The 26,022-nt window shown below is 45.8% G+C and overlaps 1 protein-coding gene across 4 annotated transcripts in view; it reads right to left on the reverse strand.

The window, feature by feature from the left end:
* BCL11B (BCL11 transcription factor B) overlaps nt 1-26,022 on the reverse strand; it is a 97,034-nt gene that overhangs the window by 55,238 nt on the left and 15,774 nt on the right. The window lies entirely within an intron of this gene.

The following is a 26,022-nucleotide window of genomic DNA, read 5'->3' on the forward strand; positions in this document are numbered from 1 at the left end:
GCACAGTGGTAGATCAGAAACCACAGTTTCCCCCTGTATTTAGATCAGGAAATATGTGTGTTAATTGTGGGGTATCTTCTGGCAAATGCTCTCTTTTTTTTAATGGTGGCAATTCTGGCTGTGCATGCGTGTGCCCCTTGCAGATATATACAAACACTGTGGCAGCAAGGAGAAATATTTATCTGTGCTCCCTCCAACCCTAGAAAAAACATCTTCTGAAGGAGCCTACACCGTGGCAGCAAGGAGAAATATTTATCCATGCTCTCTCCAACCCTAAAAAAGCAACACTTTCAACGGGAGCCCCTCCACCTTGAGAGTCCTGATTCGGAAACTAGGCCTGCATGTTGATCTGACAGCTACACATGTGAGACAAACGGGGATACTTCATCCCTGGCACAGCATCCAGCGCTCCAGTCTGCAAGGACTGCATTTGATTTTGTCGTTTATCTTAAATGGCTAAGAGACCACCAGTGCAAAACATTTGTGTGAAGCTTTTGCCAAAACCACAAGTGAAGAATCTAAATTCCCTGTGTAAATACTTGAGCTTCAAGCATCAAGGATAAAATTTGTGCTCTTTTGTGAGGACTGGTTTTAAATAGAAGCCATCTCTGTGGCTTGTGGGACGAGGAAGGATTTTTTTATTTTGGGGGCTCAGTTGCTTTTGTAACTGTTTGATCTCCCTGGAAGCACTACACAAGCAGGTAATGGTAACTACTATCCAGATCGTACCTACGTTGCATTTTGGGCAGGACTGTGCACTCGACACCTGGAAACTGATTGAGTCAGACGTGGATTTCTGTGTGTGTATGAACTACTCTACTGCCACTGTAACATAAACGAATAACAAGTTTGTTTTTTTCAGGGAACAAGCAGAAAGTAACAAAGATTCCCTCCAATGACTTAACAATTGTATCTTATATTCCTAACATTAAAAAACAACTAGGCTAGCATAGGCTATGTTGAGCTGCCTGGGCACTCGTCCTTGCTGGGAAAGTTGTGAGCTTGAAATCAGGATTTGGAGTAGGACCACAGGGCAGCTACGTCTCAGGTTACCCCTAGACATGTCTGTGGCCCCACCATGACTAAGGGCACAGGTCCTGCAGTCACTTGGCCCTCTGCACATTGTGGTGCCGTCTAATGGGTTTTGAAGGAGCTCATCATACAGAGGAACTATACGAAGCACGCCAGGTGCACCATCAACCACAACGGCATGGGGTTTTAATGTGGAGGTGCATGGGTCCTAGCATGCAACACTGCCCTGAGAGCAACAGCTTCTCCTCTAGCGATGGTGGGTCCCACCTGTCCATTGGCAATGAATTTGATACAATGCCCTGAGGCATTCGAGAAGATGCTAAGAGCTCACCAAGTGGGTACAGGGAGGGCCTCCCTGCTCTTGCCCAATACACCTCCTCTAGTATGAAAAAGGAATTAAGGTTTCAAATAGGAGGTTTCTAACCATCTCAGCAAAGGTATCTTGTAAGAGCCTTCCAACAGAGGTACTAGAGACAAGCCAGCGATCCGCTTTAACAAGGTACCTAACAAATTTACGGGAAGGACTATATGAACCAGTTGCCAGTGAATGGATGGAACAGAACATGTCACTCTGAAGGTCTTTTTCTGTCCTTTGATGTATATATGAAGAAATCTAAAAGGCGCTAACTTAGTGTCAGAAAGGAAAGGGTTGGTAACGGAGAAGAACAGACAAAGAGAGACTCTGGCAGATGCTCAGGGAGTCCCACCACCACTCCCAAGCCCAGCGCTAAGAGACAAAGATCGTGGGCCTGCCAGACCAGGAGGCTGAGTCTGCCCCTACAAGGGAAGTCAAATCAGGTGGTCCCTCCTCCTCTTTGCTATCACTTCAGGGTTTGCTTCTTTGTCACAAATCAGGACAGTCTTAGAGAACCAGATCAAGTGGCAAATCATGAAGAGGGAAATCGTATCTGCTGGCCTCAAGGAAAGGCATGGAGAAAAGGAGACCTCCACCATTAGGTACATGATACCTCTTCATAGCTCTAGAAAGAATAAGAGCAGTGCTCAGAAACACAAAGCTTACGTTTGCTAGGAACATGCCCATGTTTCACCTCTCCAGCTCCTCTCCTGTGGGATTTTTTCCCTATAAAGGCTCTATTTAAAACCGAAAATTAAGACGGGGACTCTACCGTTCTTCAACTTAACTGCTACAGGTGATGGACAAACACAAAACGAACAAACCAATAAAAAGATAAACAGATATAGGTAGATAGACAGACAGTATCCTAAGGCGGTGCTGGGAGTTTTCTGTTCAACCCACGCAGCACCAGGCAAGGGAGGGCAGCCAGTCTCTGGAATTCTACAGCCGATTGACCACATCATGTTGCACACAGGTTTCAAAAAGAAAACACTCCTGCAAGCCCCTGGCTGCCATAAAGGACAGAGCCACAACTGGCACTAAGGGAAAGCAGACCGCAAGAACTGTGCTGCAGTCTTAGAGGAAAACATCTGATCCGACTGGGGTGAGCAGGCACACACATGCAGCTCTCTGTCGCTCAGACATCGCTGATACGATGTGTGAGGCTCGATTTTCTTCTTGGGTCAGCACTGGGAAATCACTCACCTGCACTGCAGATCTCAATTATATATTCTGCATTCATTCTGCATGGATGCGAAGGGGAGTTTTGCACGTAGCATGAGTGTGAAACATGCACAGGGACTGTCACTATGTAAATAAAAGATCTGCATTGCTGATGGTAAAGGAGAATTTTGTCCTCATGCTTTAAACAGGCTTGGCATATACTCAGTGCGTGGCAGTAGCTCACTGGTTATGTTGACTCCCAGGCACGGCTAAGAGTAAATTTTTTGCTCTCTGCTATTTTTAAACTTGCAAAGAAGAAAATAAGGTAAATTGGACATGACCCCAGAAGATGGAAATGAGCATAAAAGCCTAGATGAACATGACAAAAGCCACAATCAAGGCATAAATTGCAACCTTTTGTTGTCCCTCTCCCTGAACCTAGGCATGACTGGCCATATGATATGGTATACGTAGAACATGACACTCCTCTGGCACATCCGCAGAAAAGTCCCTGAGCAAAGCACAAAGATGGAGCCACAAGCAGTGTTCACAATGTCCCACCTCAGGTTCAGAGGACATTCAGAGTGGTGCAGAGTGTGGTTCAGAGCAGGGGACGCGATCTCAATTTAAGAGACCTTGCTTTACAGCTCGTGTTGCGTGTAAATGCAGCCACATGTAGCTGTGTAGCTGGTGTGTCCCTGGGGGTGTTGTGTGCTTGCCTGGGTGGGTGCCTGGGTGTGTGTCTGTGCACAGGCAGACAGGCAGCTGCACAGGCAGACGTGTAAACCACTTAACAGGGCACGAACCAAGTTTTTCTCTGTGTGTCTCTGTGCCTGTCTGGTGATGGAAAATCAATCAATAGCTGGTTAGAGACTAAAGCTCAGTTCCATTATTAAAAAAACTCTCTTTCAATAAAAAGAAAAACATCTGTTCAAACAGTGTATGGCTACAAATTCAGAGTGCAGGCTGCAGCCTCAACCCTGCCCTGTGCCCGTCATGTTCAGGGAGAGTACTGCAGATGTTTTGAGATGGGTTTTACATGAACCATTGCAGCAGCCTTGAACAGACACATCCAAAAGTGAAAGACAGATCTATTCACTAATCTTTCCAACAGATTTTTTCCCAAGCTCTTCCTAAAACAAGTTGTCTCATCTGTATTACACGCTCTCATACGGACTGTTCCCAACTGACACTATTATCTTTCCACCATGTCTCTTTACACAGACACCAACAGGGTTGATGAAGCAAACTTGCACAAGCACACATGTGTACAGACACAGAGTGTACAGAGACACGGAGGCACAACCAGTTCCAACAGCAACTAGCAGAGCAATGCATGCACACCCTGCAAGTGGTGGACACCCACAGCATCCCCCAGGAAAGGCTGAAAGACTCAGTGGTATAGGCAGACACGCTATTATACACACTCAGGCACAGAGTCCAAGCACTCAGCCAGACACACCTGCACACCAGCCTTTACCTCTTCCCCCAGCACACGCGTAGCGGTTTTGGAGCAGTTCCCCTGCACCGACTTACGATGCTAAGACTAAAACTTCACTCAAGCTGGAAATGGAAAGGCGGCACTGGGGAAAGAAGGAGGAGGGCAGGGCAGGGATTTCTTGTTATATTTTGCTCAGGGATTTTTTTTTTTTTGGCAGACAAGGATTCCCTTTGAATTGATACATTTCTTTCTCCCAAGAATTTCAAATAATAATGCATAAATGAGTCATAGATCAAGAACAGCGACGTGGTGAGCAAGAAGGAGAAAGAGTGTAAGTGAGGGGCACTGGCACAGAAATTTGACAGTACCCCAATCCCCCCCCTTCCTCCCCCCATGCCAAGACATTAATTCTCACAAGTCGGAGAAAATTACTATGCATGAATGCAAAAAGCATGATCAGGAGTAATTAACATGGCTTCATATGCAAATTTTATTAATGCAGAAGTACAAAGTCATTATGCAAATGAAACTTACGTCAACTCTCTTGACAAATATTCATCTCTAAAGCTCAAGTTTCTCCCTTCTAATTTTTTTTTATTATTTTTTGGTGTAAAACCAAAAAAAAAAAAGTGACAAGGACTGTTTGACAAGTTTGCAAAGTTGTTTTTCAACTGGAGAAATTTATTCTTGCATTGTTGATATTTTTTTTGTTGTTGTTGTTGGCAGGTACACGACAGCTCATGGAAGAGAGCGGGAGGATGGGGGACGCAGGCTACCAGCAGCAGGCAGCCAATCAAAACGCCAGCGGCTGTAATGAGCGCGATTGATGACTGTTTGGCTTTACTGCAGGGTAATGAACTAGAATCCAGTCTGAGGAGGAAAAAATATGAATATTCATGAAGCTGTGCTCCTGCCTTTGATGATTAAAGAAATTTTTAATATTCAAATAAGCGCTTGCCAAGTGATTAACAAAGAACAAGCATGCAGGAATATGGAAATGGAGCTGTGGAAGATTTGGGAGTCACAGTCTGTGCAGAAAAGACAGCACAAAATTTCATAAACAAGATAGGCAGATAACCCAATTCAAATCTGAGCAAATAAAGGGGGGAAAAAATCCCCTTCTTTTTAATCAGTTTGGATATTGTATCAGTCACTTTGTTTTAGAGTGCGAAGGAGAATAAAAGCAACCGATGCAATAAGACGGGGGAAAAATCCAAACCCTGAGAAACCCAACCCAGCAATTACAAAGTAAGAATCCTGGGTGAGAAACCAATAGGAAAATGATGGCTAAGTCCACTGTCTGCTGTGGGCTATTGCTTTTCAAAAGCAGGAGCTTGCCTGATGCTGAGAGCCTACCAGCTACTGAGAACCGCCAACTTGTTGTATACAGGCAGGAGTCAAAAGTATCCCAAAATAACCGAGACCGGTCCCTGCCGTTAAATCCCTTTCCTTGGCTAGGGTGTGTCGCGGGGTTTGACCACTGTCTGGGAGAGGAGGGAGGGAGTGCAACAGAAAGAAGAAATATTATTGCCAGGGAAAAGAAAGTGCAAAAGGAGGGTGCAAGGAGGTCTCAGCTGCCCACTCTAGTAATCAGTCGGTAAGAAATGTGTTTTCCATGTCGGAGCCAGAAAGGTCCTCCACTCCCCACAGGTTTCTGAAGAAGGATAAAAAAATCCAGCCACATTACAAAATGTCTGATAAGTTCAGGCTCTCACAGTTTAATAGCTTCACTAAGGATTCACACTGAAGCACATAATAACAATATTAGCTGCTAAAATGACTTTGCAGTTAAAATACATCTAATTAGCAGCCAGCAACAGCCTTTTTTTTTTCCCCCCATCTTTTTTGGAAAAACAGTTAACTTCAGGGCTACCTTATACCACAATGAAATGTGGTTGAACTCTTTCTGTTACTCAGAAGCCAGAGTAAGGATGTCTTCAAACTCTTAGGGCACTGGAAAACCGACTCACCTTCTTTGTTATTAAATCCTGGGGTTTCACAGGCCTATTTGGCTTTTCTGCACATATTTAAAACCTCTGGCTAATTATTTCCTATTTTAAAATCTAAAGAAAGCATAAGCTAGGTACCATTTAATAATTAGCTGGTGTCTTCAGAATGCAACATTTCAAGTCTACTTACAAAAGAAAAAAAATAATAACAGCATGAGGACAATGCAACAAAATGTACAAAACGGCCATGACTGGAACCTTCAGAGCTGCTGTGAAAACACATCATGGAGCTAATGGGATTTTTCCCCCTATATCTGCTCCATTTTTGGAGATACAAAAATACCCACTATTGATGTACCATGGGAAAGAAAAAGGGAAGGGGAAGGGGAAGGGGAAGGGGGGAAGAAATGCCTAAACGTAAGTAAAGATAAGGTTAAACACCAGGCAGGGGTATTGCTGGGAGTCTTTCCTCTGAATAATGCCAAGACCTTTCGAAGATGCCTGTTGTCTCTAGGTGTGTGTGGGCGGGTGAAGTGTGATATTACATAACACACACGCGGCAGCGGCTGTGCACAACCGTACTGATTAAAACGCTTGACTGTGAAACTCAGCTCTCCATTTCCTGGGCTGTTAGTAGCTCGTGTCAGACCCTTGAACACCATAAATGTTACCCTTTGTCTATGAGATTCCTTGGCTTTATTTTAATCAATGCATTTTCTTTTTTAATGACAGAGAAGCAACTACCAGCTCATACAGTTGGTTGCTTTGAAGCCCTTCTTAAATGGCAGTTGAGTTCTACCATATAAATGTGAATACTTAATATTTATGCCACATTTTCTTCCTTTCTTTAAAAGCACCCCATTTACATATTTCTGGAGAATAATGATACTTCAGCAGGGCAGGTGAACACACATTTCAGCATATGGAGTCAATGGGAAAAAGTATTAAGAGTCAATATTGTAAAAATCAGCCCCCAAATTTAAGTGGCTTGAATTGAGCGTGCAGCTGTGGTTGCCTGTCAGTAGTTAGATGCTGTAATAATAATAATAACAACAACAACAACAATAATAACAATAATAATAATAATACGCCTTTCATTTCTCTAGTGCCTTCCACGCAAAGATCTGGAAGCACTTTACAAAGATAAATAAACTGAGCTTGGAACACCCCGTGTGGTTAATAAATATCCTAATAAATACCCTGTTTTGCGCATGTAACTCTTCTCACTGCATAAAAATCCACATTTTAGGTTGTCCACATATTTGCGCATGGCATTTTGGAGGCTCAGACATCGAGGGCAGGCTGTAGAGATTTCTACTTACCTAAGAGACCATGTGGATTCCCAGAAGTAGCCCACACTATGCCTGCAAGATTGCTTACGCAGTGCCAAAACCTGTCTTTTAGGAAATGGGGGGGTGGGTTGTCACTGGACCTGCTTGGGGGCCTGGGTGGGAAGCCCGCGGGGGCATCCAGGTGCCACACGGCAGCATCGGCAGCATCCCTATGAGCCGGGTCCCCGTGGGGGCTCCTGCAGGACCACCTGTCCCCCCTCCCACCTGATGCTCATCCAAACCTGCTCCCAGATCCTCTGCCTTTGTGCTTTGAACACGAAGCTAAGTGAAAAGCTGAAATATCTTGGCTCGCCCCGATTAAACACACAAGAAAAATGACTCTCACCCACCCCAAGGCTGCAATCATCACTTCCTCCTGCTGTGCCCTCTGCCCACCCCACCGATGCAAGGCTTTGCCGCCAGAAGACCGCATCCCTCCGCTATGAGAGCAACCAGGAGCGAGAGCAGGGGAAACAAGGGCAGGATTGGGCCTAAAACATCATAAGGCAGAAGTAAATACAGCATACCAACAGCCGCGATATAAATATAACATAGGAAACCAGGGCGTCTTCTCATCTCAGGAGGGTGGTCTTGCAGACAGGGCTCTGGGCTGGCAAGGGGGCCAAGGCACACCCCAGGGCACGAGCCACCCAGGCTACGGCACGTCTCCTCCCGGAGCTTGGCTTTCCCCTTCCCACCCTTTGCCTGTCTGGTCTGTTCAGCCCCAAAACGCTTCCAAGCAGAGCCTGGCTCTTGCTCCAGGGGTGCAGAGTGCCTAACACAATGGTGCCCTGATCTGAGCTTCAATGTCCAGAAGCTACCGCAATAAACTAACAAATAACAATAATCACCCTGATTTGTGGATTTTGTTTTCCAAAAGGCATAAAGGGTTGACAATAAACAGTTCATCAATTTTCCCAAGTTTGTTCCCCAACTCTTGTAATTAAGTCCTGGGGAGTTTCAATGGTTGTAAAAATCCTTATGGGGATTAAAATTTTTAGTCCTGATTATACCGTGAATATTTCTACATACCAACAAATATTCCTGATGTAATTGAAACATATAACCACCCTAATAGACGACTGCAGCAATTTAACAGGCCCTGGAATTAATAAAGGAACTCACTGGATGGAAAGAGCTGTTTCCAAAGGGCAAAATAATACATACAGGCAGCTACAGAGAGAAATACCACTACAAATAACCAGAGGGCTTGACCACAAGAACGTGGTCAAGAGGCTAAAATGAAGTGGCCAGAGAAGAGCCTCAGATAGGCAGGAATCAGTAACACTGGTGGATTTCTCCTCTGCCTTGGCCATTCGGGACTGAACCCTGCAAACATGTATCCTCAGGCAGAATATGGCCTCTGGAAAAGAGAACAGCAGGATTTGCTGCTTGGCTAGGTATCTCTTGCTTGCTCTGAAGTTTGCCTTCTACTAGTATTTTTGAATTTTTTCCCTGTCCCACACTAAAATTAAAAAAAAAAAAAAAAAAGTGTGGTGAAATTAGGCAGGACGAGGCTTTAGCAGCTGTTTGGTAGCAAAAACAATTCCTGGAAGGGGAGGGAATTTGAGGAAAGAGAGGCAGATGAAGTCACTCTGCCCCTTTGTGCCTCAGTCTCCCCATCTGTGAAAATCAGCTAATGACATCCACCTGATTTAGTTAAATGTCCTGGAAACTAAGACGACTCTGTAACAGCAATATATTAAGCAGCAGCACTGTTAACTGCTTCACTGCTGGAAATGTGAAGGAGGACCATCAGGTGATGCTGATGTCCCTGCAAAGCACAGATGGACAAACTTAATATACAGACACAATTAGCTTTGGGAGAGAATCACAGCTCCTTGTTTTTTGGCTCACCCCTTGCCAAAAGCAGTGTAAGTGTAGGCACTTTATAAGTGCTGAATTTCAATGTGAAAAATAGTCTACCTACCTAGTGTGAATGCATACATTACACTTCAAGCAATATAACAGTGTTTCGGGGGGGTCCCGTTAACGTGCACGTTTATAATTTGCAAATTTTCCCTTGTACACAGAGCGCGTTCACACTCAGCAGAGCATTTCACTAAGATCAAGAAAACTTAAGCAAAGCAGAGCAAGCGATCGTAGCGGGGTAAAAAGCAACAGAGATTTTTAAAATGAGGATTCCCTTTGAGTTTTGGATCTCTCAGGGGGAAAACCAATCCAGCTGCGTGTGTACAAGTGGGCCCAAGTCTGATACCTGAGTCTATCAAATTAAATGTGCGGAGCAATCAACTGGAGATGGTAAAACAATCCACCAAACATGGGGAACTAGGAGTATCTAAAGGTTCAGTCCTCAATTTACTGGACACCGGCACAACTGAGTAAATAATGCTCTCTGAATAGAAAAGAGGCCAGAAAATTAACTAGCTTTTAAGTAACGAAAGAAAGCAGACAAATAAACCAGCAACCAGGAATCTAGTTCAGACTACAATGTACGTTAAAAAAGGGAAATAATAAACCGACATTTCATTTGCACAAGGAAGCATGTTGCAAACCTGCGCCCAATCCTGCTGCTACATAGCACAATGAAAGTTTCACCCAAAGACCTGGATCCAAGCAGAATTTGGCCAGTCACAAGTGCTAATTAGACAGGATAACTGAACCCTGCACCAGGAGAGGTAAAACACAAGCACGACAGTATGACACAAAACTAATAGCAAAGCCAACTACAAGAATCCAAGAACGATTCTGCATATGGGACATTTTTTCTGAGGTGTATTTTTTCTGGACCAGATTTCCCCATAACTCCCAATTCACCGATTTATTTGTACAGAATAGCATCTTTCTTAATAAGATAAAAGTATAAGACACAAAAAGGCTTTTTATTATCAGGTCTGCTTGAAATGGAAGCTGAAGTTGTTTACCCAGGAAAGTGTATTTAAAAAAAAACAGAGATACTGTACAAACCAAGGTGAAGCAAAAGAATTCCTTCAAACATCCATGGTCAGGATGAGGAAGCAATGTTAAATTCATACCTATCACCCCAGTAAAATAAAAGCTAGTGGGTTTTTGTTTTGTTTCTGATGAAAATGTCAATATACTCAAATGGCAGCTTATTGCTGTATATCACAGTCTAACCAAATCTTTCTATAACCTCTTGCATTACAAGCAAAATCTCTAAAATGTCACCAACTAAAAAACTGAACTAGCCTGTAATTAGTTTCAACAAAGTAGTCCTTTTAACCCTAATTTTCTAGATGTAGATGGCATTTCTACAGTAAGCGTTATGAACCTTCCTTAAGGACAAGCGGAATCAAACTGTAAAATCATAAGCAGCGATCTAGTAGTTCTTCCTCTAAGCAAGCCTTTTATTTCCCTGTAATAAATTCAAATCCAGTCCTCATTCTCTTAATAGGTGATCAGAGAAAATATGCATGCACACCTAAACCACTACAACAAACCTTATTTTTTAAATAACACTTCAATCACTAATATAATAAAGACTGTTGTAACACGTTAGCACTGGTATCATTATTCCTTATGATTCAATATTCTAATGACTGGCTGTAACAGAGGTTTATGTTCTGCCGAGGTTTATACCACTATTTAATGTAATTAAGCAAACTGGCAGCCAATGCCTCTATGGAAATATCATTTCTATCGCAGAGTATTCCCACCAGAAATTCAGAGGAATCATAACATACAAACTTTGATTCTGTTTATTTTTTCCCCTGTTCTGAAACTGATCTGGCATTTCTTGGACTTAGTAGAAGAAGGAATTAATTTGGCTTCTGTAGACATGTTATTATTGACAATACTAATAATCTATGACAAATGGGCCAACCCCGCTCCTCTGTTTCAGCAGGCATTGCAGCCTGCGACATCGCTTTGCAAAACCCCAGAGCTGGACTCTTCTTGTGCCGGGAGCCCTGTGAGTGTACCAGCAATGGGGTTTTAAGTAAGCCATTAAAATGCTAATATTCAGCACGGGCCAGATCCGTGTTACCACTGAAAGCAGAACTAAAGCTCCTCTGGAGACAGGATAAGGCCCTTCCAATGTGATCAAAGAGTAAATACATGCAAAGCTCTGATGGGAAAAAGGATCTTTTTTCTAATTTTAAAACCAAACAGGGAAAGTGCACCAGGCTCGTAATCCATGTTACAGTCACATCTGGGATCACTGACATCTAGGATAACTGTGGCAAGGAGTCCAGGCTAAAAAGTTGCCACCTGAGGTCAAAGAGGAGCGCTTAATAACCAGGACTGCATCAAAACAGAGTTAGTTACCTTTTGGGCTACGCTCCCCTCCACTCAACACAGTTCTGCTGATGACAGCAGATGTGACACATATACATATATATATATATACACACACACACACACACACACGCACATATAGCTGTGCACAGCTTTGTCATGTCTGCATTCACCCCACATTACAAAGGGAGCTCAGCCCCTTGGGCAGCTCTCACTCAAGCAAGAGGTTTATGGAGCTGCCCAGGAGCACGCAGTCAGGAGCAGAATTCAGCCCCAAAACCAGAGCTCACCTGCTGCCTGCAAACAGCACAGCTCATGAGCTGACTTGGTTAAAATAAAGGCTTAGTTACCTCTCACTCCCAGCTGTAAAGCGCTCTGCGGAGGGAAAAAAAAAACAAACCAATGCTGAAACAAAACCCACACCCATTTGTGGGGAGAATGGGACAAGGAATGATAGCAAGAAAGGGAAAATGTCTGGTTCCTATTATTGCTACCTGCAGCACCTTACCTCCACAAACAGCTTCTGGAACAGAAGTTCAACTTTCCTTAATCTGGACTCTTAAACTGCCAGGATCTGGTTACATTTTCTCCTTCTCCACATTTTAATACTTTTATTTTATATCCCAATATTGGGGGGGGGGGGGGGGGGGGGGAGGATCTCAGTGTCACTGTAAGAAAGAAGTCACCGGGTTTTGCGATCCAGCAGCTTCCTTGGCAGAGGCAACTGCTGGTTGGCATAATCCACTCGTTTGACAAAACTACTATTTCTGGGCACAGGCTCAAAAACAGGTAGGAAGCAAATGCTGAGAAATAAGGAAGTAAAAACAGCCAACAGATTTTTCACTACCAAGAACGCCAAGAGTAAACATGATTTATTTAGCTGTGTTTAACATGTCTCTTCTGCACTAGACTGCAGAAATCTGCTTGCATTTAGAGCAGGAGGAGGAGGACGCGGGGGGGAGGGGATGAAAAGGGAATCCATTACGGCGCTCCACTGGTACTTTCTGAATTGTTCAGTCACACAGTTTTATTGAGTACAAGTATTTTCTAGCCCAAAATATATTCATGTGTCAGAAGAAAGCAGCACTAATCTGCTGTTAATTAACAAGCTGCTGCTAACAAAAGATGAAGGACCCAATTCATACAAACAATATTTACGTGGGTGTCGCACGATTTTGTCACAGATCTTTTCTTTTCTTCCCCCCCCCCCCCCCCTTCCCCCCTGCCTCCTCTTCTTCAGCACCCAGTTGCACGGATGCAGCGCAGAGGAGTCCCAGCTCCTCTTGGGACCAACACCCACAGCAGTGGCAAGGACACCCATCCTCGTCCTGATCCAGCCAACCTTGGACAGGATCTCACCCAAGGCACCCAGCTCCGGGGCTCCCATCTCCCCACGCGGGGAATGGCCCTATCGCATGCTCGCAAGTGAAATTTCCTTAGATCCTTATTCAATTACGAGGCAGAAGCCATCTCCTGGCGCTGTGCCCGTGGCGGCAGTGCTGCCGAGGCTCCGGGAAGTGGCACAAAGCCTCCCATCCTCCATCCATCCTCACCAGCAGTGCGCGGGCTGCAAGAGGGGACGGGCGAGATCGCCGCCCTCCCCGGTGCCCTGTCTGTGATTTCACATTTGTTTAATCCAACCGTTTTGCCAAGGACTTTGGGAAGGGGGGGAACTTGCTAACAGCACGGAGACCCAGAGGGATTTGGGCTTGTTCAAAAATATCAGCGCACGTACAAAAGGGTAGGGCTGTGAGCGGTGAACCAGAGGGCAGGCTCTCCAGGCCATAGCCCCGCTGCCGTCACCCGCTCCCTGCTGTCATTTTGGACGGTAGCGCTTGCAACCTCATCCAGAGGGGTGCTGAGTGTGGCAGACCGCCCCGAGACCCTGCCGGACGCAGCCGGGCACTTCGGAAAATCAAACCATTCACATCTTTTCTGCCTCATCTGAGAAATGAGAGCGCCTATCTGCATATCTCCTGTGGGCGGTTTAAAGCTGGCACTGGCAAAGAGATGGGAGGTTTAAAACCGACAACAACGAGCACTAAAAATTCCTGGACTGGCTCCACTGCCGGGAACAAAGGTGGGATTGCAGGGTTGGAGAAAGGGCTGATGGTCTCCTGCGCTTTACCCATCAAACCATGCAGACCTGCCCTAGAGAAGGGTTACGGGGCACAGGGTTTAGGCTCTGCTCAGCACTGCCGTCACCCAGCCAGGGCTGGGAGAAGTGTAGGGACAGGAGGGTGGGAAACAGAAGTATTCAAGCATGATTTTAGATGTTCCAGGGTTCTCCCGGAATGGCACGCTGGGGTGGTATTTCTGCTAGCACAGTGCTTTGCACACCCCAGTTAGTGCCTCGCCCTGAAGGCCACAGTTTCCTCAGCAAGAAACAAACTCCGCTGGAGCATATGCGCATCTGCCCTTCCAGGTTTTCTTTCTGTACCCTTACCCTGTTCCCCAAAACATGGGTTTTTCACTGCAAAAGTCACAGCCACCCGCCCAGCACATCCCCCGGGCACCATTGCCAGCACCCAGCCCCACTTGCTGGCCCCAGCTCTCCCACTGCTGCTGGCTCCCCCCCGCAGGACCTGCTCTGGGCTCTGCCCTGATTGTAAACTAGCACCGACTCTTCTGCACATCTGCCCCTCTTTGTGCATGTCCGGAGTCACCTTTGCCATTTCTTGACCAGCATTTTAACAAAGTCCTGGCCTGGGCTTTTTTTAAATTTTTTTTTTTTCTTAACAGTGATACTTGAAATACTGACGTTTACCATTTGAAAAGCAAAGCGAAAACATTTAAACAAGTGTCTTAAAAGAGCTAATGAAAGAGAAACAGATCCATCTGTATTGTATTCTCCACCCTCTCTCGCTCAAAAAAATAAACCTTTCCAGACAGCAGGGAAGTCTCCCAACAGCAAAGACAATAGGAGTTCCCAAGCTTCCCACTGAGGGAGTGAGGACAACCAGTGCATCACCCCACCTAGGTAACGCCTGCTGCAATCTGCCGGTCGCCCAGCACAAACGCTAGCCTGAGCAGCTCCAAGGCTCCAGTGCCAACAGAGACCTCATCAGTCCAGCTCGTCAGTCCTCCCAAAACAAGCAGGTGCCTTTGTTAGGGGTCTCTGACAGACACCGCTACATCCATAACCCCCTCCTGCTTAAATATTTCTAAAGAACGTTAATTGTCCGATAGGGAGCATTGAGGATTGACGGTGTTTCTCCTCACCCACAGAGCAGATGTGGTAAGGATGAGGCCAGTCCAAAAGAATGCACTGTCAAAAGCCCCCTGACCTGAGGGATGGGTGTTTCTGGGGGCCAGCAAAGGTGTCCTTTGCTCCTGCGTACTAGCACTGCTAACAGAAAACTACCTTGTGCATCCCTTTCAAGAAACAGCTCCGATCGGGTATCCTCAATCAGCTTCAACAAAAATAAAGTGCATCATCTTAAATGATGAACTTTGCACAATGAGGATAGCATCCTTCAGTGGGGGTTGGAGTGGGGGCTCAGGGGCGAGTTTTAGGGGGTTTGGGGGGTTACTGTTTTAACGTCTTTCTGCAAAAAGGCCCTGTACCATAAACATTAATCAAACACTATATTCTGCTTTTTAGTCTAGAACAATTATGAGTACAGTTTTGTGATCTTTAGCCATATTTACTGATACTCAAAGGCAGATTCTATCTTGTTAGATTGTTATAAATGGGACCCCAGGGAATCGGCACACAGGCGGAGGCAGATGTGAAAGAGCCTTCTCAGAGCTCGGGTATACTTCAGTTTTCTACTGCTGAAATTATGAATGTTTTGGAGAAAAAAAACAACTTTAGATTCCTGTGCCAGATCATTACAAAGAGCTGTTGGTAGACTAAAAAAAAAAGTTCCATTTTGCTGAACTTAAGATTTTTTAAGGTTAACTGTTAAATTTCAAAGTGTGGCTTACATGTGCTGGCCACTTGTATGCACAAAAGTTTCAGAGACAGACACAGAAAAGGTCTCTGGTTATAAACCATTAAAGAAAGAAACCCACAAATTCTATCTCATTCTCTCTTAAGTGTATTGTTTTTGCTCCAGACCTGTTTCATAATACGATAGAATAGAGGCATGTTTCCGACACTAGATTTGAGAAGCTGTCACATTAAAGGTAAACTTTTAATCTGCTATAGACAAACAGCACACATTTTTATTTCCTGAGTAACAGCTCTGGAGCAATGTTTAAACAAGAGTTTAAGAGCTTTGTGGTAAAGCCACATATAGGGGTCTCAGACAGCTACTGGGTTTGAGCTTCTTTTTGTTGGTGTTGTCCTTTTTTAATTCTTTAAATAAGCTACTCAAAGGTAGACTTCTAGGAGCAGAGTAACCAAGATGCACAGTAAAGTGAACCTCTAGGCTTGCTTTTATTTCTAGTTAATAAAAAAGCAATGTTTAACCTGAAACACAGGCCCAAATTTCTAGCTGTTCATCCCCATCTTTTTATTTTCTTGGGACTCACAATCGAATACTTTTAAGAAGTTAATTGTGTCACAATTAGTAACACATTAGTCCTCTGATATTTTTAATAGCAACCTAGGTTTTTCCCCAAGGCACTTAAAAATGGCAGGCTCGGCTATACTATCCTTTTTTTAAAACTCCCATGCACTTTCTTCTTTAAAAACCTCCCACATGCATTTCACTCGGTCTGAAAATACCACCACAGATCTTAATCCTGCCAACGCTTACAGCCGTGCTTAACTTTCTGCACATCAGTAATCCCGCTGACTGCAAGAGGACCGTTGGCGTACCTACAGCTTGGTGCGAGCTAAGGATGAAATCCTGCCTTCACTAAAGCCAATGGCAAAACCCCCATTGACGTCAATAAGGTTATGCTTTGACATCCAGTTTGTTGCAGGATTGGGACCATCCTCATTTCAAGGTACTTTCCCAAAGTCTTTTTTGTTGTTTTTTTCTTCCTTTTTTCTTCCTGCTGTTTCTCCCCCTCACCTCCCACACTCACTCTTGTGGGGCCCCATATTGAGACCACTTGAAAACTTCTGCCTTTCAAATCCCTCCGCAAGGGAAACCCCCTCGCTGAGACGGGAAACATCCTTTGCAGGTAAAGCTGAAAGAAACTATTTTGCCCCGCTGCGTGCGTTTGAGTAAACTAATTAAAACCTGGGAACTTGGGTTCCAAACGATGCCAAGAAGCAATCGTTAGTACGAGCTGAAGTGAAATGGAAGCTCCAGACGTTTAAAATTAGCTGTAGGGAAAAGAAAAAAAAAGGGGGGGAGGGAAAAAAAGCAGAGGGAAAGGCTTTTTTGTAATTTTACCGTCAAGCTGACGTGCTGCAGCTTGGACTGCATGGGGTTAAAATGAATTGGGGGGGCTTGCTCTACAGTGAAGGGGGAAAGCGCTGCTGAAAAGCAGGGGAGGGGGAAGCAGCGGCAGCCGGCTCGGAAGCGCTGCAGTGCTGTGAAGAGCAGGCACAAGTGAGCAAACCAGCTGAACCGCTTGCAGAATTAATCAGTAACAAAGAGGCTGGAGCTGTTGGCGGGCTTCAGCCCTTGAACCTGGACTCTGCTCTATAAATTTCAACTTGGAATGGCTCTCTACTTGTTGAAAGACAGGTTGGCTCCAGGCCAAGCCATAGGGGGAAAAAAAAAAAAAGGCAAAAAAAAAATTCCTTCTTGCTCAGGAAACTTCCCTTCAGTTTCTAACTCTTTTTATGAGCTAGTAATAGGGCACTCCAGAAAACGGGAAACGAAAAGCCGGTATTGAAAGGAAAAAATGAGCTGGGAGTTGGTTTAATAAAGAAAATAAAACAAGTAGGTGCTAAATTCAAATCTGGATTTTGCCTGCGCCCAAGTACATCAGCCATAATAGAAGACTTCAGAACACCTCGCCAATAATTCAAAGGAGACTTTTACAGTTACATTAGCTGGCTACAGGTTTGACGCTGAAAATAATAAATGTCTTAAAAGAAGAGGGCTGTTTAATCCCTGTCTGCAGTCTCGTCATGTTCTCTCCTCCCCCACCACTCCACCTTGTTTAAATGACCATTACGAAAGCAGCGTGGTATAAAAAACATGTAGAACCATCATTTATTCAGCAGTATGTCTTTCCTTTCTTGTTTTTCCCCTCTTCAAACAGGGGTGTGCGGGAGAACCGACGCTCTCCTCAGGCTCTGCTCATTGCCAAGGCAATCTCAGCCACAAATACCCTGCCGCCGCGGTGCTTTCCCAGCGTGAGCAGACAAGGAGCGGGCTGGGGCAGAGCGAGGGGCTGGAGTGCGGAGGGGGGGAGCTGTCAAAGTGGGAAGAAAGAAGGCAAACATCTATTCAGAGGCCAGACGCGCGGAGCAAGGTCAGCTGCAGAGACACAGCCCCTTGCAGCAGCTATGCAATTACGTCCAAAGTCTGCACAGCACCGGAGTCCCACAGCCTGTATGCAAGGGCTGGACCGGAGGATCTAGGGTAGCTGGAAGAAGGTGTATAATGGTTTTAATTGCTCTTCCGAGGTGTTAAAAGGTAGATGAGATGCTCTTTAGCTAGAGCAGGGGGCTGATGCTCTATACCACTTGGAAGAATATGTGCAGATAAAACACCCTAATGGGAGAGTGGAGAGAGAAAGACGGTAAGAGCCAGCCGTGATCAAAAGGTGAAATAAAATATCAAAATAAAATGCAGCCCAATCAGAGCATGGAGAACAGGCACAGACAGTCTCTTCACCAAAAGTGGCTGTTAAGGTAAATTAGATTAATCACTCCCATTTCCCTTCCTCCCCAAACTCCCTTGTTTTTAATGAAGGGGCTTACTCCTGTAAGGCTGAACACCGTCCAAGGCTGCTGGACATTTAAAGCTATATACGTAACACGCCTGCAACAGACACATCCTGTACTTCCACTTTCCAAGAAAACTGGGATCTGCCACTTGGTAGGTCTTTTCCATCTGCAGCTTTTATGACCCTGCCGAGGGACCGGCGAGCAGTGTCCCCCTTTTCTCACTCAAGAAATACGCTACCAAATGCCAGAAGAAAGGGAGTTTAAGAGCTGTTGGGCTTAACAGTGGTTTGTGCTGATCGCGCTCGAATCTTTCTGCAAAGGCATACATGCAAAGAGGAAAAAACAACCGCTAAGTAACCACTTCACATCTGCCATTAAGATTATTAAACTCCTTACAAGCGGTATCTACCCCAGCTTCCCCACTACACACAAACATACACACACCCCCAAGCTCTGCAACATGGCAACTAGGAGCCAAGACGGCTCTCCTTTCCCCGCTGCAGCAACCACATTCATTCCTGTTAAGGGGTTAACGATTCGTTTCCACTACTTCTCTCGAGAAAACCTACAATGAAAACATTGGCTCACGAAAGCGTTCTCACTGCCAGAATGCCACAGCGCGAGTGAAAAGTCCGTTTTGTTTTCATTACATCTCTGGGATTTCCGGCTTAACTCCTGAGCTTAGACACCAAATCCCTAGATACCCCACCCACCCACTTTTTCTTTTTTTTTTTTTTTAATAATATTTCTACTGAACGGCCCACCAATTACCATTTGGAGGGTAGGAGGGAACGGGGAGAAGGAACCGTGCTGAAAAGGATGCTCTCGTTGGAGTGAGCGCACGCATCTCCCAAGCCAAGAGCTACCCAGTTTCTCTGGGCTTCCAGAGTTGTCCACTGAGACACACAGTTTTATTTCTATACCTGGCCTCTCTCCTCTATTTCTCACCCTCCAGGCTCCCATCTTCCCACTCGGCCACCGAAGCCAGCGCTGAAACTCAGCCCCAAATCTATGCCCTTTGAAGTTATGTGACATGACATAGAAATCCAAGCCTTTCTTGTACAAAAAAGTATGATTACTTCACAGGGGTTTTTTTTCTCCAGTTAGATAGAAAAATGTTCCAATCTCCAAAAAAACCCACAAAGGTTCAACCTTTATGTCACAGCCGATTTGGTCACTGTGTGTATAGGCAGCGCAGTTCAAACACGGGCTGAGAAAGAAAAACAATCTATGGAAAAGACATGAAGGGAGGCAGCCTAACGCTATAGCAGCACTTCTGTCCTGCTGAAGCAAAGGAACCATTTCTGTGCCTTTATGTATTTATTCGCCGTCGGAGAGGAACAGCAACTTTTGCTATCTGTATGGGAGTTTTTCTGTTTTATAGTACTTCCACACAACCGGCTTTCCTTCGGCTACATTGCAGTGCAAAACTCCCCTGTGAACGCACACAAACTGCTTTCTTGCAGTCAATACTCCACTGAGCACAAACCTGTTGCTATTAGTCACATCCACACAAATGCCAAAGCAGTCTATGGGATGGTTGGGCACTACTTTTACTTTGCTCTTAACAGTTGCTCACAAAGTTGTCAAGAAAAATGAGTAACAACTGGCTGACCAGTGCCTTTTCATCATTTACCATTAGTGTTGTCTAAAAAATCTACCAATCTAATCTTCCATGCTAATAATAATCAGACATATACACAGTTTCTGGTCTCCCACACATGGCCCAAGTAATTTCACAAGAGGGCCCAAATAAAGGCAAAAAAACACTTTGTTGGGTGACATTTTGACTGGGCTCTACCTCTGAGTAAGTTCAGAGTCCTTCCACTGAATTAAAGGAGGGTAACAGCAGTGCCAAGCTGGTGCAAAAAAGCAAGTTTTGCTCTTAATATGCTCCTGATACGCATCCACCCCAGAGCGAGAAGACTCTGGCCACGTGTACTGAATGACCTTCTTAAATCCCCTCTCATCAGCCTGCAAAATGGCATTTCTGTCGAAAAGGTTTTACCTAGCATTGTCACACATAAAACCAAAGATGACTATAACTAAGAGAGATTGGAGAGAGAGAAAATAACAGCAGCAAGCTCCCGTTTCGCAGTTCGGCACCCCGTGCGTTCCGGGGCAGGTCCCCGCTTGCACCACCCGATCAATCTGGCACAGCACTGCCGGTTTCAGGGGAGTTACCCCAGGTGAAACCGGGGCGGAGTAGGGCGAACCAGACCCCCCGCCAGTCCTCCAGCACCGGCACCTGCTGTCCCAGCCTCGTGGGAGTCCAGCTAACTGCACACAGGGCGCAGAAAGTAACTTTGAAAAACAGGATGGTGAGAGGAACAAAACAAAAAGCTACAAACTGGCAGGGAGAATCGAGGGCATAACATGCCTCAGTGTTTTTTTGAGTCTGCTTTTAAAACTCGGTGCGATTAATTTCACACTTGACTCTCGGGGGTGCAGGGAAAGCCTTGGTGCCCGGTGGGGCCAGCCCCCGGGGCAGGACACGGCTGGGGCGAGCCCAGATGGCGGCAGGGAGAGGGCGGCCGGTGGCCCCCGGGCCGGGGCTGATCAGAGGGCGCAGGAGCCACACCACATGGGTGCGGTGGAGTTCAAGCAAGGGGAAGAAAGGGTTTCGTAATCGGCAGGTTTCTCACCTTTAACTCTTGCCGGGATTCGCAGGGTGCTCACCCCTGCCTTGGCGGGAGATGCTGTGCAGCGCAAAGCAGCCGCGGCCCTGCCGTTCCTCACTGCCAGCTAGGTGGGCATGCTGAGGATGGGGGGCTGCCAAGCCGCCACAGGACGCCCTCCACACCAGCCCCCCTAAGGATCCTCCAAAGGGGGATCACAGCAGCTGGAGAGCCTCCACCTGGCCTCACCAGGAGCCTTAAAACTTTAAGCCGTCAGCGTTTCAGCTGCCTCTTGTCATGCTTGAAGCTGCAAAGAGCCAGGGAAGGGCAGCTGCCACCACGGCCCCCCGCCCCCCCGCCGTGGGCTGGGGGTGCCCTGTCCCCGGAGGAGAGCCAGGCTCCCCCAACGTGCCCCCCACCCTGCCCCGGGTGCAAGCAGGGCTCTGGGTGAGATCACCCGGCTTGTTTTTCTCCCCGCAACCCAAGTCAAGACCTCAGTGGAGGTCCCCGGGGGGCAGGAGGCTTGCTCATTAACGCCGCTCTCGGGGGAGCCGCGGTTGACACCTTCCATGTGTCGCTCCCCCCCCCCCCCATACTGCTTAGCAACACCAATTAGCAAAACACGTTGCTAAATACCTGGTGAAGCTGCAGAGGAGGAGGAGGAGGAGGCCAGGTAACTCCTCTGTGCTCAGGGAAAGCCTGGCAAACGTGAGGGAAGAAACAAGCCTGGAAAAGCCTCCCAAAAAGGATTGCAGCTACAAACCCGAGTTTCTCAGGCACTGTTGCCACACACTTCTGGAAGCCTCTTCTCCACCTAGTGTTTTTCCTGGCCTGGCTGTGACAAGTCACTCCTGCAAGACCCACCGCCCTGGGGAGGTGCTGGCAGCAGGACCCGGTGCCATGGCAGCCTCGGGAAGGCGATGGCCCCCAAGCCCCGTGGCGGCTCGGCACTGCTTAGGACACCTCTTCCCAACCTGCCCGACATCGCCGCCACCAGCCTCAGGTTGTTTCAGCTCGCGTTTTCCTCCGCTCACGTGTGAAGGCATCATGATGGCTGTCTGAGTCCTACAGTTAATATGGGTGCGCGGGTCCATAATGGTACATTGTAAGTGAATGTCTCAGGGTAGACAGCAATAATAATTAGCTGTCATGATTTGAAAAAAGGATAATCCATGCCATTGAGTTAACAATCACTCACACAACACACATGGATTTAACTAATCTTAATTTGGAGAAAAATAACAATTCTAAATATATCAAATAGCCTATTTCATGGCAACCTGCGGCGGTGTTTATCTCTGGCTTCCAGCACATGCGAGTTATTTAGTTTCTCTCACTGGCAGTTTTACCATTCAAAAGCCTGAAATGAACATTCATGGAGCAGAGGTTGCAGTTAAATCCTGCCTCTGACAGGGAGCCTTTTTTCACGATGCACATCTAGTTCAAGTACATAATGTATAGAGCGTAGCACTGGTGGCCGGGACCAGATGAACGAGGAATTCCAATCAACCCCCTCCCCTTTCCTAGCACCATCTTTGCAGAAATTAACTATGCTGTCTTAATGAACCTCTGCTGCTGGCGTGTTATCAGTCCGCGAGGGTACGCTGTCCCAAACGTGTGGACCAGCCAGTGAAGCTGGAGAAGGTCTGGTCCAAGTGGTGCCTGCCCCAGGGAGGCTCCCTCCTCTCTGCCGGGGTTCTCTGCAACCATCCAGCATTAAAAACAAGCAGGCCAGTACTTTTTCTTTAATCTGGATGGTTTCAGAGAGCCCTGCTAACAAACAGCCTGGTGGTCTGCGAGCCCAGCAGGGCCATGAGGAGGACAGGAGATACCATCAGTCAAAGGACAGCGGGAGCCACCTCCCCGGGGCCTTCTTCAGCCAGGACAGGTCACCTGGTTATGCCCAAGCTCTAATAAATATGAAAGATAAAAAGAGGTATAAAATAATACAATGGTGGACTAATTTTTTCCAAAATACCTGCCAGCAGTGAAGTGAAAGAAGCAGTGACTGATAACTCCTAGCCAACTCATTGGCCTGGCTGTGTTTTGCTGTGCAACAATCTGGTACATCTGTTCGATCCTATCACACCGTCTGTACGAGAGCAGAACTGATTTTCAAACAGGTCAGCTGATTTAAAAAAAAACAAACAACTTTACAGGATAGACTGCTCCTAAGCAAGTCATGTCCTCCCAGTGCCAGCTAACATGCTACCACACACCTTACGGACAGTGGTAACTAAATGAAAGCGCCTTGAAAAGCTTGGATTTGCAAGTTACAAGTCAGGAAAAGATGACAGACTTCATTTTCAGAAGGTCTTTAAAAGCTGATTGTGGAGATAAAGTTGCCTTTGTCTCTACAGTTATCTAGAAATGTCAGTTGGAGATTTGCGTTGCATGCATGTAAATTCTTGCAGACTCCTGAGCTCTACCTGCCTCCCTCGAAGCGGCACAAGGTCTGTTTTGTGGTCAAGAGGCATTCAGTGACCAAAGCAAGCAGAGTTACCAGGAAAGAAAGAAAGGCAAAAAAAAAAAAGAGGGGAGGAAAGACCTCAGGACTCCGGAGCACCCTGTGCCAGCGTGAACGCTCGGTGGGTGCTGCATCCCAACATCCTCATGCCCAGAGGGAGGAGAGGTGCAATGGCAGAGCCAAGCTCAGCGCTTGATGTACCCTCGCTGCACTCAGCCATGGGAAGCTGTAAGGTTTGGGGGCTTAGTCACACCGCAGAAGGCCACACAAATCATTTCGACCAAATAAAAAGGTCTACAAAAATAACACAAGATCAAGGAGAGGAGCTGAAACCTATTTGAGGGCAGCAGCGGTGGCAGCATATTTCAGGGAGCCAGAGTGGCGAGTGGGTGATTTCTGGTTTCCCTCTTCAAATATAAAGACTCAATTATCTTTGAACAGCTTGCTTTACACATGAATTGACACATTTATTTTACAATAAATAACTGAAAGTTATCTATGTTTCCTTTACTGTTAATCTACACAAAGAAATAATAAACAGAGCTTGTCTACAAAAATGCAACTACTGCAGTCCTCAGAATTCAATTAAGCTAAAATAATTAATGCTTCCACCATATTAAATTACTTTATACATTTGAGCCACTGAAGTTTTTTTATTCTTTAATCTTTTTTTGCCTTTTTATTTAATAAAAAAAAAGTTAGTTTCAAAGTGGGGGGGGGCTGGCTTGGAGGGGGAAAAAGAGCATGATTTGCTGTTAAAATGTAATGGTCTCCTTTAGCTGACACAGCATGTAGAGTGTTTTGTGCCTTTGATTAAAATAACATTTTAAATGCTTTGAACAAACATATCTCCCCATACTTCTAAGGGATTATTTTACATATTTCTTGGTGGAATAAAGAAATTCATTCTTCCTGTCGCAGTACAGAAAGGCTAAGAATATCTTTCGTCACATATAAAGTAAAAATACTGTAGGCTGTTGCATTATTACCAAAAAAGTAAAAAAATAAAGGGAGGGGGTGGCGGGGTGGGAGAAAGCTGCCTTAGAGATTAAGTTTCCCTTTTATGAAATCGTATTTAGTCTCTTTTTTTAACAAATCTAACAACAATGCTCTACAGCCGCTCACTGGGAAATACCTTTAATGTTAAATGCAGATTCTGATTTTCTTGGCTAATGCAGAAAGCCTTTCTATTGAAATATAAATAAGGGGTTTGGTATATCCCACTAAAGCCTTTCCAGTGAATGACTTCTGTGGGTTTTTCATGGCTACCCTCCATGGCTGTAATGTGAGGCTTTTATCCTACTATTGAAAACTATCCGCTGCTATTAAAAAAAAATATGGAAGGACACTGCACCTTTTTATCTCGGAGCTGGGCTCCTAATTGAGAAAGCATTATTACTGCACTATTTAGTGGATGTCCCTATCTCCGTGCACTGCTGAGAAAATGCCAATCAAATGATAAACCCTTTTATTTTTCTCAATTCAAAATCTTTCCTACATATTTTCATTTGATATTCAGTTTAGTCTGAAAGAGATTAGGTGCTCCAGATTGGCTTTTAAAAATTTTTTTTTATGCCTTTTCCACATGTGAACATCCCCTTCATCCCCTCCCCCAGCAGACTTTCTGCACAGCAAAAGCGTTAGTTATATTGATGCTGACCCCCAGAAGCTGGGATGGGATGGCACTCTCTCCACTGGGCATAGCCATTGAGGTATTTCGCTATGGACTGAACTTGGGCACAGATTAGTAAGAGGTGAGGTCTGGACTGCAACTGCAGCACAGGTCTCCTGGACCAACCTTTCTAAGCACTAGGCGCCCTCTGCAAGGGGCTGAGTGTCATCAGCTCGCACAGAGATCAACAGCTATTGAGAGTGCTCAGCACCATCCGGGAGGCCTTCAGCAGAGCGGAAGAAAAGGTCCTGAATACTTCTCTTCTGCTCCCACCAAACGGGAAGGAAATCTAGCCCTCAAAGCTGCTATACCATGAGGTAGTCATCTCAGCCAAGAAATGCATTCACAACTGCAAAAGGATGGGGAAAGCTGAAAAAGGATGAGGAAAGGACAGGGTCAGGTCTTACAGTAGGGTTGCTTCCAATGCTACAGCACAGGCTGCCACTGCTAATGTCCCCAGAGCTACCAGCTGCCCCGTGCCAAGATGGTGACTGCACCCAAAAAAGATTCCTGGAAGTCAACAAGGTCATCAATGGATGGCTTATGCCCTCTCCTAAGAGGCAGATCATCTGGAGATCTGAAGACTGCAGCATTTCAAAGCCTACATCCTCATTTTTGTGATGGCCGAGCCCATCAGAGATGCTGGGGACTGACTCGGAGACCTCCAATGCTAAAAGCAGGAATCTCTTAAGCTTCAATTGTAAAGATAGGAGCCTCTCACAGGTCTTCTGGGGATCCCCTCGAGGGACCATCTCTACTGCAGGCAGGATCCTGGACTGTCAGATCTAATCCCGTAGGGCAACTCCTAGAGAAACTGGGATAGTGGCAGCAAAGACAAATTACCACTGGTCTTCTGTATGGGATACAGTCGGTTTGAACAAAAAAGGCCCATTTGAGGGGAGATCCTGCTGTGTAAGATAAAACCCCCACTCACTAGCAGGGAACAGAGCCTCCCTTTCACTGCTGCAGAGGGGAGGAACGCCCTGCACGACGGAAGCGGCCCCACGCCGGGCGCTCTGCAGGAACCGCT

Source organism: Harpia harpyja, chromosome 3 (genome assembly GCF_026419915.1).
Source record: "Harpia harpyja isolate bHarHar1 chromosome 3, bHarHar1 primary haplotype, whole genome shotgun sequence".
Lineage (NCBI taxonomy): Eukaryota > Metazoa > Chordata > Aves > Accipitriformes > Accipitridae > Harpia > Harpia harpyja.